At 38.6% G+C, this 12,658-nt stretch overlaps 2 protein-coding genes across 3 annotated transcripts in view; both read left to right on the forward strand.

The window, feature by feature from the left end:
• Window positions 1-12,658, forward strand: part of CCDC62 (coiled-coil domain containing 62) — a 1,334,937-nt gene that overhangs the window by 169,270 nt on the left and 1,153,009 nt on the right. The gene's annotated exons all lie outside the window — the stretch shown is intronic.
• Window positions 9,032-12,658, forward strand: part of DENR (density regulated re-initiation and release factor) — a 486,191-nt gene continuing 482,564 nt past the window's right edge. Inside the window, exon 1 of one of the 2 annotated variants that reach the window (XM_044068910.1) lies at window positions 9,032-9,163. The gene's annotated coding sequence lies outside the window, so the exon portion shown is untranslated. Of the gene's footprint in view, window positions 9,164-9,217; window positions 9,288-12,658 lie in introns of those variants that run through there. The other variant, XM_044068911.1, reaches the window with a different exon arrangement.

Here is a 12,658-nt window from a genome sequence, read left to right on the forward strand (position 1 = left end):
AAAATGATGGTGATCCTTGCTAAAACGCATGCTACAGCCAGTGATCCCACTTACTCTGATTGCGGTGTGTTCTTTTCTCTATTCCCCTCACAAATGTGAAAAGCATCTTGTGTGCTTTTGGAAAATGTAAACGTTTACTACTAAAAAAGTGCACGGACCATCTTTAAATAAAACTAATATTGTACACTGTTCTATTAGAGTTGCTAGACAAGTTGTTTTCTCTTATTTACTTCCCATAATTTCAAACTTTATTTTCCACTTAACTTCTTGCCACTATACCTTTAAATTTTGCAGTGCCCTCAGCAAAGAATGCTTGGAAATCTAAAAAAATAATCGTTATCACCTGCAAACAGCTTGTTTCAAATCTAAATTAGTCAGCAATAAATTTTTGTAAATTTCACTCAGAATAGAATATACAACTGCCTTCAGCTGCAGACTTATTGACACCACTGAACATTTGCTAATAGAAAAACGCAAGCTAATATTTTGCAGATGTAAGAAACTTGGCTTTCATCATTTTATCTCATTTGTCAAACCTACTTGCATACAAAAAAAACACTTGTTTATGACTTAAGCCAAGGACATTAATCTTGACATTCACCCATGTAAAAATAAGAAAATATCACAGTTCTACACATATATAGTTAGTTCAGTTTTACACCCCACCCCCACCCCATCAGCCCAACATCACAGCATATTACTTGCTTTTGTCCAAACTTTCTTCTCTCGTTATGCTGTAAAGTACCATATATTTTGTCAACTAAAACAAAAATTACTTGTTGATTTTAACACATACAACAGTAACCGAAGTGACTCCTGCACCTTTAAAGTACACCTGACACACACACACTGCACAAAGCTGTTTTACTATATATATATATATATATATATATATATAAAAACATGCAGATTGTATTTCTATAAAACATTTCATGATATAAATAGCAAACATCGTTTTACTTGTAGTTACCACCCCCCGGTGTCCTTCTAAAGATTAAATGACATTAAGTGGAATATATGCTTTGCAGCACACCCACAAGTTTAAGAGTTAACAAAATCCCAGTCTTTTACACCCACGTTTTCTTGCAAAGCCATATTTCACAAATGTGACTGATTACAGTTTCCCATTTATTTACTAACTTCAGTGTGGCTGGTCTTCTTCCTTACCATTTCTTCTCTGTGTGGAAGATTCTCAGTCCAAATATTTCTAGTTAATCACCATTTATTAATCAGATCAGACAATAGTAGTACAAGTAGCGAATTTAAACTCGTCTTAAGTCAAAACAAAACAAAAAATAATAACAGAAAATATATAATTGTGCAGCATTACTAAGTATTCAAAAGTAATCCAAGTAAGGTAGGCAGCATGTTTCCAGTCGAAAATCCAGTCTAGGATTTTCAACTGGAAACAGGCTGCCTGCCTTACTTTCGAATACTTAGTAATGCTGTACAATTATATTTTTTTCTATTATAATTTTTTGTTTTGTTTCGACTTAAGACGAGTTTAAGTTTGCTACATCTACTACTATTGTCTGATCTGATTAATATACAGTGATTAACTAGAAATATATGGACTGAAAATTTTCCACACAGAGAAGTTTCTTGCACCGTTTTGTTTTTGGACCCACTATACTTGTTTAGTGGGTTGTTTTGAGACTTCGGGGATACCACGGAGATTACTTGTTTCTTCCTTACCATCTCCTAACACCAGACTGTGGTTCTGTGATGTTGTTGGCTTTCTTCTAGTATGCCTTAGCATTGCCCTACTGTGCTATTTGTATAAAGTAAGCACATTTGACCGGCCCACGGTCCTCTCATTCTTTTATACATTTATGAACATGTTATATTTAAACCAGTTGGAAGAGTCCTTAAATATTTTGTACTTGGGTTATGCTTCATTCTGCTGTGTTAGTTACTTCCCTGGATCAAGAGACGGCCAGGAAGAGGAGCAGCTTTTAAAGTTTCTGTGGTGCAGGGGGAGACACAGGTTTTGTAAGGAAGAACACCTTTCAAGAGATGGTCAAAGGTGGTGTCATAGTTGTAATGGGCACAGAAAATTGCCAATTCATCACAATTTTAGAAATAATGCATTTTGAATCTCACATGTAAGGTTTCCTGATTGCATTAAGAATCTCACATGTAAGGTTTATTGACTCATGCCTATACACTGGCAGCAACAAATCTGTACCATTCAGGATTTGACTAACCTTTAACTCCCCCAACCTCATAAAACAAAATACACACCAAGCATACCTGAAATTAACTAGGGCACACTTCAGTACAAGGAACCCAACTCCATACTGAAAAACAGAAAACTAAAACCGATAAACCACAATCAGAAAAAATGTACACTCAGTTAAAACAACAACAACAGAAATGAATAATGACACATAACCATGCTGCATGGTAAAGGTTACATCGTACTGAAAACGAGAAACAACGTGAACACATCAGACACAGAATAATTACACGTTAAATCAATATTACTTAAGGGAGATGTCAGCTTTTCCTGCACTCAGTTACTTAATTATACTAATTCAACTGTTTTCCCACTTTGGAAAAACAACAAATCTGTATCACAGCAAGGAATTTTGGTATCAGACAACAGCACTATCCACTATCTCACAATACAGTCAGTCAATCAATAAAGAGAGGCAGGCAATAATGTTTCATTAAAAATAAAATGAACCTTGTCAGCATGTCAAGTAATTGTAAGTGCTTCCACTCTACCACTTCAAATAAAGAAATGAAATCCATGTTTGAATGTAAAAGAAACATGAAAAGTACCTGCTTAAATAATAAGAGATAAATGTAACAGATCATTACCAGCAACGCAAGCTTATACATAATGCTGCAATTGTGTATTATTAAATAAAAGAGAAAAAAGTGGGTGTATTCACACAAAACAGGCTTAGGGTTACTAGTAAAGACATATCTGCCTGAATAAAAAGTATTTCAGGGATTCCCTAAAGGAGGTTTTGGCTTCATTCAGCTGATTTCAAAGAGGTATTTATTAATTACTTATTTATTAGTATCAAAATACTCCTTCACTAAGCATTTTACAGTAAAAAAAGTAACATTTAAAAAAAATTAATATTAAATATAGTGCATACAATGTAATGTCCCATGCATAACAAAACTTCTTCTTTCGGCTTTTCCCGGTTAGGGGTCACCACAGCGATTCACCTGTCCGCCCATGATTGGCAGTGGAGTTTTTATGGTGTGGAGTTGCCATCGAGGTGCCCAACCTTCCACAGAAGGTGCACACACGCAGTCAAACCTAGGGCCAATTTAGAGTGTTCAAGCACCTACAGCATGTCTCTGGGATGTGGGAGGAAACCGGAGCACCTGGAGGAAACCCACACGACCACAGGGAGGTCATGCAGACTCCGGATAGAAGGCACCCCACCCGAGGATTGAACCGGACAGCCTCTTGCTGTGAGCCGGCAATGCTAACTGCTGCACCACTGCGGCTGCCCTCCATGCATAATAAAACTATATTGTGAAAATAAAGTTCAGCTTGGCACATCTGCTAGGATTGAAATAAAACAATTCTGAAAAAGTGATATCTTAGGAAACTTCTCAGCATCAGCACCTAATCACGGAATGCAGCCTTTTCCGAAGGAGCAGCACCAAATATGTTAAGGACAATCATAACGCATTCAAGTCAGGCCCCTGGAGCAATCATGCCCTCTCCTGATAACTTCAAAGGTACCAACAGCTTTTTAGTAACAGGGCCCATATGATGCAATAGTAAGGGCTTACAAACTGGTCAACAACTGGAAGAGAGCACACATGTCACAGATATACAGTAATATGTCAGCTACAACATCCACCAGTTAATAACTTCACTGCAGAATTCTGATTTCTCTAGGGACTTGCCCGTGCTCTCTGAGAACTCACCAAATTATATTCCAGGACCCTAAGTAAAACAGCATACAGTAATTTAAGTGCCAAGAATCATTACAGCAAGGTCCACAGATGGAACATTGCTCCAGATTCAGGTCATATTTTTTCAGGTAGAAATAAAATATTGTGGTGCTAGTTTAAATAAAATGGCTCTTCTTTGTCAAAGTCCTGTCAAGACTGATGCCTACATCATGAACCTGTGAAAAGCTCCCCCATGAATAACAGATTGGTAGAGCACAGAAAATGAGGTGAATTTATGCTGACATGATCAGGGGTGTTTTTGACTTTGCCAAATTGAGTTCCAAAGAGTTATGAGATGACCAAACAAAAACAAAGTTCAGATCGTCTTTTAATGGTATATAACTTGGCCAAGGAGTCCTGAGTGAAGGAACATGAGGTAAATATAAAAGTGTAAGATTGATAAGAAATATTTCTCCCTCAAAATATCTATGTCAGGGCAGCAAATACATCAGTAATAATGGTGCCAAGCTTGAAACATGTAGAACCCCACACTCAGAAGGTAACTACTTGAGAAATTTAACCTTGATACAACCCTCTGAGATAACTGGAGAGGTAAGAGACAAACCAATACAGCACAGCTTCAGAGAAATCACAGTAGGGAGCACAGAGAAGTAGTCTGACCTCAAAGAGAAGGCCCTAACCAGAAGCTGCAGTTACAGTACGAGGAACTACACTTGCTGGGGCTAAAACAGAACTAACAGCAGGACCTTGGCCTCATGCAGCTTGGCTTTCATCATCAACAACTTTAGAATAAGTGGAAATAAAAACAGAAAAGATACCCATGTATCACTTCTGGACATACTCCTCAAAGGAAAAAGAAGGGAGAAAAAAATCAGGGGAACAAACAGGTCATCAAAGGTTCCCCCAATGTTAGAACATGTTTCAGGTTAAAGGAGAGTTCTGAGACCACTCATGAGGCATTAGCAAACAGGTTAGTCCATCTACTAGTTAATTAATTTGCTTGCCCTGGGATATAGCCTGCTATCAGAAAGCAGACACGTACAAAAGCCCACTTCTAACCTTTTTTGTGGCCTCCTGGCAAAGGCCACAGGAACTGGTGGTGCCTCAATTGTGCACTGTTATGGCATCTGAGGGTGGGAGTCCTGGAAGACCTGTAAGCCAGAAGGACTGACCCGATTTTGACAGCAACAATGTACAAGGCAGCCTCTCTCTTTGTCTAGGTCCCTTAGATCGTCTAATGCTGGCAACTGACACCTCCCCTAGCAGAAGCTGAAGCATCTGTAGGGGCCATCATAGATGGGGCAAGGGCTTGTAAAAGTCTGCCCTGAAACAGGTTGGACTCAAGAAGCCACAATGTGGGGCAATTCTTGTATTTCCTGAATTTCCTAAGGAGGACATTTAGAAGATCCAACAATTAATTCCATTGTACTCAAAATGCCCACTGTAATATTCCCATGGGAGTCAAAGGAGTGGGGACCATGTAAACAAATGCTACCAAGAAACCTGTGACTTGGGATACAGCTGCCGTCACATTTTGATTATGTAGAATTCTGCAAGACTTTACTGCAGTGGCTAAAAGTTTAAGACACAATACCCATCCAGTACCCAGTGAATGTGATGGACTGCGTGGTAATCCTGCAAGAGACTTGGATATCTCCTTTGACAAGTTTCAATGGACCTTGAGCACGTGCATCACACAGTTTACTGCCCTCAATGTTTTTGCTAAAGTTGACACCTACTCAGAGATACAATGTGAGAAAATTATTACTAAAATGAGAGAAAGTAAGCTCACTTCCTGATATGTTTTTTCTTAACTATGTCCACAGCCACAATGGAGTCAGCATCTGGGGAACAAGCTAGAACTTTCCACTCTTCAAAAGTTCAGAGGATCCTCTGTGGCCCCTCCAGTATGGAAGCCACTACACCAGGGTTCTTCCAAGCTTATTCTACTACCAACGGAACCATCTATCAGGCTAACAGGCTATCTAAGAAGACAGCCTGGGTAACTAAAAAACCTCTTTCAGGATGTGCTCTGATTCAGAGAGTGTTCGGATAGTTGAGAATATCACTACACCTCACAGATATCAAATTTTGTTAACATTTGCATCAAGGGCATTATTTAGTATTAAAAATTACTTTTAAACTGCCCAAGGACTACTGTCCACCCTTAAAGAAGAAACATAATATACAAGACATTGTATATTATCTTGGGACACATGAAGGCTGTGTGCTACGTAGACCTCTTTTTACAATAGCCACTATTGACTACTGACACATCTTTCTCTACAACTGCTCCAGCAGCCTGGAATGCATTCCCCAAAAACTGCTAAATATACAACACTCGGATGGCTCATTAGGCAACATTTACAAAAGAGATAAAAATGTGCATGTTCTATGGGTTGCAGTTAATCTCCTCTATTCATTCTTCACAGAGCACATAATGCACCTCAGGGATTTATCTCTTATTGATGCCCTCATTGTTTTGGTTCACTACTGCCCCTCATAAGATTCGATACACTGGAAACAGCTTTTTTTTTTTTCCATTACAGGGTTACACTGATTTATGGTGGGACATACTAAGATGACTTAATATTTTGATTCTTTATTGTGTATTACTGGATCCCCGTTTGCATGCATTCTTTTAGATTATGTCCTTGTTAAGCTTTGTATTATGGCATGAACTGTTTATGGCTCTCTGCAAGTATTGTATTTTCACTTCAGTGGGACACGTGTTTCTCTGAAGTTCCTTAACCATTTTATTTTCTCTTCTCCTAGCTTTGCAAGGTTCTGTTTTGTAAAGTTGTGTATTGATACAGTTCATTATTCAGCATTAACAACTCTATAAAGTCTCCACTTTAATACACCATCTGAGCATAATACGTATCTGTGCTTGCCTAAAAGCCCAGGTTATGACTGGAAAAATTTTTCAGACCAGCTCTTCCATCCAGTTAACAAATAACAATTAAAACAAACATTGACAACCACACAAGAGTATAACACAGCAAGTTCCGTAGCATGAAATGCAGGCACAGTTTTCTCATCCAGCTAGTACCATCCACACTATTCTGATACACCACCAAGTCCAGACTTAAAAGATGTTAAACACCTGAGAATCAGAGACATATCTTGCCTAATGTATAAAAAAATTTAATAACGATTAGAACTAGATAATTCACTCTAGATCTTTGCCTGATGGCAAACAATTCTCAAACAAAGTATGTGAGCATATAAAATGTAGGGTGTGTAATGCTCTGGCTAAAGTTGCCACCTATTCAGAGACCCAAACTGGAAATTTTTACCAACAAGAAATATTTTGTTGGATAGATTTTACCTGCAACCAACACAACAGATTTACAAATTACTATGAAACAGTCACTGCTGTCTGGCAGTTAATCTGAGTTTGCTGTGCCTAGTAGTTAATTAATACAGAGGATTAACTTTTATTGTATTTATTTATTCTTTGTTGATAGAGTTATAGTCCCACTAGGCTAGCAACCACATTTCAGAGGAGACCAGAGGTGGTACTTATACTACTAGGGAAAATATTGCCAGAGCATCATGGAAATTCTCCTACTCTTTTCAAAAGGTGTCATGGCATCTTTTACATCTACCTAATCTACCGCCAACTCACGTAGATGGGACCTTGGTTTAACATATCATCCGAAGTATGACACACACTTAGGTTTGCACCCCCACCCCCCAGACTACACTGCAAGGTCAGTAATCCATCTAACTGATATGGGAAAAGAAACCCAACGCCTTTTGCAGCAAAGGTAAATGTACTACCTGCTGTGTCACTGGCACTGTTAAAAGTTATGAGCTGTTAGGAAGCTGCTTCCTATAATATAGGATGAATCCCTCGGTCTTGATTTACCTACTATGTAGCCACAAGCAACTCACTTAACCAGGCAGTGCTATAGACCAGGGGCAGTAGGGAGACTAGGCTAGACTCATCAAGGGTCTCCTGGACCACATACCTAGCAACTACCTATGCATGTACATTGTAGCATTTCAATTGAGCACATTCTTCAATGTCAAAAGTACTGGGGAGCAGGACAGATTAGAGTCATGGTCTGTGGCTCACAGCTTCAGGGCAAGGTCTAGAGTCTAATCTTCACCTTCAGTTACTGTGTATATGGAGTGTTGCATGTTTCCTTGAATCTCTGCTGGTTTTCTCCAAGAGCTTTGGCTTCCTCTAATATTCCAAAAACATAATGGTTATTTTGCTATATTTAATTCTCTTTACATATACCTTTGTGATTTGGCTATGTATTTTTAAGTATTTGAAATGGTAGCAAAGGGTCAAAAAAGGATGCTTCTTTATGTTTCTACATATTATCATTCCCTATTGCTAGGGTTAAAGAATATTCTTGTATAAACTTTGTTCTGGTACAAAATGTATAAACTCTTATTAAAATCTGAGTTTATGCAAAACTCAGTAATCTAAGAAAAACACAACTAAATCTGAAGGCAACAATTCTTAACACCATGCTAAAAAAATAGCATTTTAAAAATGTATAATGCAGCAATAACCACAACCTAGCACATCATGACAAGCTAGAAAACATTGAAAAATACTAACAGACTTTTTTTATAAAATCTATATTCGTTTGCTCCATTCTTTTCTAGAACACTATGTTTACAGTAACACAAACACTTACTTTGATGTCCATACATCACTTTATCAGTCCGAACTACCAAACTCCTAAGATATCAGTCAAACAGAAAGGTAGTTTTACTTCCAATAAAACTTCAAAGTGCCTATGTCATACATGTATAAACAAAACTGTCTTCATTCTCAACTCTTCCTCACAAAACCCAGTTACATCTCCAACTTCTGTCATCTTTGATAGCTGTATTTACAACCACAGTGACAACTCTATACGAGAAAGCACCTAAAATAGAAACCTCCAACCGGGGTCTTTTACAGGCCTCTGTTTTATTGTATTTGCATAAGCCTTATAGCCATGAACAACAATTAACTCAAAATACCTAGTAACACATGTTTTTAATTATCCAGATGATAATAATACAAAAAATCATGTTTTAAACAACAGCAGACCAATTAACTGCATCTTCTACCACGAAAGGATATTAAAAATATATATATATTTTTTTGCAGGCGTTTTGTTCAGACACTCCTGACATCCGAGTCTGTGCCAAGCAGTGAAAAAAGACCTCAGCAATTCCACTCTGCAAGGTGTGCTGAGACAGATTTTGTCTTTGACAGCTTATTTAACATCTTGCTTTGATGTTACGTAGCAGGTGAAAGGTATGAATTATATATTTTTTTAATGGTATAACGTAATTATTATCGTAAATGTGATAGCTTCACTGGGCATTTCTTGGTCTACATTATACGTTGGCTCATTTCTTTACCCATGTCTCTCTAGCTGGTGAGTTAGGCAGCTGTTCTCTTCCAGTGTTTTAACGTGCATTTTTTAAGATCTATTTTGTTTTTTTTAAATAGGCAACGGGTATTTTACACGTGTCATTGTGACAGTTGCATTTTATTTGTCTTTTAAGGGTTAGAATTTTACTTTATTCATGGCTTGAATTTATTAATTATCAGGAATCTGTGGCGTAATGTGAGTCAAATAAAAATATTGAATCTTACCAAGGAGTAAAGATTTCAGATGTTTGTTTCCCTTTATATCGACGTGGTAATGCTGATGGTCTGTACTGCAGTTTTTTCTTTCCTCACCTGTGTGTTTGGGAGTACTGTAATAAGTTTTCATTTGGTAGGTTGCACAGAATTTTTGCAAGTGATGTATGTAACTTTAAAATTATGTTTAAACGTAAATGGTATGGTTTGGGTTCATGAGTAATCAGTTGGCATATAGTCCAAGAGCCCATGAAAGGAACCTTGTTAAATTTCCAGTTGCACCAAAGCACTGCCTGGTTAAGTGACTTTTCAGGTTCACACAGCAGGTAGATGGAAGAGTGAGGGAGTTAAACCCAGTATCACAGGAAGTAGGTTGTAAACAGGTCATAGCCTTAATCTACTGTGGTAACTGTCTCTTTCTCACACACACAAATCTGCCTGGTCTTACAAAGGTTGATTTCAAGCTATTGATCTCTAGATTATGGCCCTGACACCCCTTTCACTGTGTCACTCTGCTTTAATAACTAGCTGTTGCATGGCAGTTTGTTTAGAATTGCATGCAGGATTGAGTTTGCTGTGTAATGCAAAACTAGACAAGTTGCAGCCAGTATGTTACTTTTGTTCTCCAAAGTGATAAGCTCTTTAAAGACTTTTTGTCTTGTACCAGCAAGTGTCTATGGTGATGGCACACAATTCGGAACACCACTGTAGCTCACTAAATGGCCTGATGTCCATAAATATTTCTTCCAGTTAGTTGTTGTAGCTACCTGTAAGCTTTTACACAGTGTTTGCTGATATTAATAGTTTCATAGGTAAGTATCAGCCTAGCTACCCTTGCAGGCAATTTTAAGCCTAGCTAGTTTCCCCGTTTGTGCTAAAATTAACCTATTCCATTTGGTTAGACGTTGGCCTTATCCCATGGTCCATAATTATATATTACACCTAATGAGAATAACTGGGATCATACCATCGATTGTTAATAGGCTAATCACCAGGGGCGGTGCTTTCTAAGCCTAGTCGAGTGTTTCTGAAAGAATAATGTCTTGTATGCAAATAAGACCTTGAGGGCCAGGCATTTATAAGCTATCTCTGTCTATAAGGGACGTGGGTGACAGGCCTGGTATAAATGTCCTGTTTCTTATCCACTGGTCTAGCTTGCGCTTAAACTGGGTAATAGATGAACTCAGCATCACGTGGATGGGAAGCCTGTTCCATTGGAGGGGCAGTCTCTGGGACACATACCTGTCTCTCTAGCATGTTCTGTTTAGGTCACATGCAAAATTCAGATCCTTAGACCTTGTATTTCTGGTGCTGTTTTGACTTACAACTATGTAGGAGATTCATAAGTGTGGGGTCTGCAGCTGCCTTGTAAGTCAGGCATAGATCACCTGTCAGCAATCTATAGGAGACTAAGTGAGTAGAGGGAAAGAGCTTTAAGGCACTCTGCATAAGGCAGATTTGTTATGCCTTTCATTCTTTTTGTAAGGAATCTCAGGTCATTGTAGTTGCTGCATATTCCTGGTCAGGTGTATACCAAAAGGAGCAGTGTACTCTATGATTGGTCTGATAAGGGCAGAGTACAGTGGGGTAATTACCTTTTTGGGTCTAGATGCCCTGCTGTTGCTTAGAAGATATGCAACATGAAAGTATTTCCTTACCACTGTGGCCATGTGGTGGTAGAAGGCAAGGTTACTTTCTCATGTGTGTACCCAGTTCCCTGACCACTGGGTCGACTCTTAGGGGCTTATCGATATCAGGAAGGTTGACTTCACAAAGGGTACAATTATGTGTTTTTTGGCATTGAGTTTAAGATCATGGCTTTGGCACCATTTGCTAGTCAGAGATGGGCTTTCTTGAAGAATGTAGTGTCTGCAGGGGAGTCGATGATGACACCTATTAATAATTTATGGAGCCCCATGCATTGGATAAAGCATTTAGGAGCTGAATCTATCCATTAGTAATATGGAGGACAGTCCTGGGGTAAGTCCCATCCATAGATCTAAGTTGTAGTTGAAAATGAAGAGGGATGAGCTTTGTTTTATATGGATGGGGAGTCTGTTTCAGAGCAGCAGTATTCTCTGCGAGTTATACCCTTCCCTCCAAACCATTCCGTTGATGTTTGAGAAGAGGCTTATGTCACTAGATGGAGTATTTCTGATGACATTTTACTTGCTGAAGTACAGTAATTTCATCAGTCATGAGTTGGAGGGTTTCTTGTATGCCAGACACAGGTCACCTCTTAGTAGTCTGTAGAATACAAAGTATAGTGACACTGCTTTGAGTCTATGTAGGACATGTTATTTAGGCCTTCTGTCCCTTTAAAAAGGTATCTCTGCTGGAATTCCAGTGTGTTACTGTCTCATGTTCCCAAATCTCAGTCAGTTGTCACCTTTTTGAGGCATATTGTTAATGTGTTTTGTTTCGGGTAGATGACCTCCCAAAGGATACAATAATGCATTTTTTCACGTTTAGTTTGTCCATAATTTTGGCACCACTTTGTTTGGGACAAACCTTCTTGCAGGATGACTAAATCTCCAAATGACTTGATCACTGCTCCTAGCTTGCAGGCTTAGTCAGCCAGAGACATTTGGTATTGACTTTTGCTTCAGAAAAGTAGATGCCAAACAAGCGGTCCCAGCACAGAACCCAAGGGGAGCCCACTGATGACAGGTCTCTGTGTAGTTAACTTCCCCTGTTTTATATTTACTGGGACTTTTCCCTGTCTCTGCTGCACCCCCTCCCAGGGAGCTCAAATCTGATTGCTGAAGACCATGGTATTAACATTCACAGTACCTCAAGGGAACAACTAGGTATACTGTGGGTATGCCTCCCTGGCTGTCAACCTCAGTGTCGTCATAGATAGAGATCACTTAGTAACTACTTTCAGAACAAAGCTACTTCAGTGTTTTTGCCAGCCATGTAGGCCTCTGTTTTGCTGGAAGCTTGGATGTTGTTTCTGGTAGCTGATTGTTTGTTTAATAAGTAAATCCTTAAATATTACTGTACTCTAAAACCTGTACTTTTGCAGTTTCCTGTCCTACTGTGTGTATTTTGTATTGTTTGTGGATACTGTGCAAATTCTGTTATATTAAATTCAATATTCTCGTTTGTTAAACCCAGGGTTTTTACTGTTCATTAACTGTAATCTGATTTGACATTTCC

The sequence above is a fragment of the Protopterus annectens genome, chromosome 4.part0, assembly GCF_019279795.1.
Source record: "Protopterus annectens isolate FY-2018-M chromosome 4.part0, PAN1.0, whole genome shotgun sequence".
In the NCBI taxonomy this organism is placed as follows: domain Eukaryota; kingdom Metazoa; phylum Chordata; order Ceratodontiformes; family Protopteridae; genus Protopterus; species Protopterus annectens.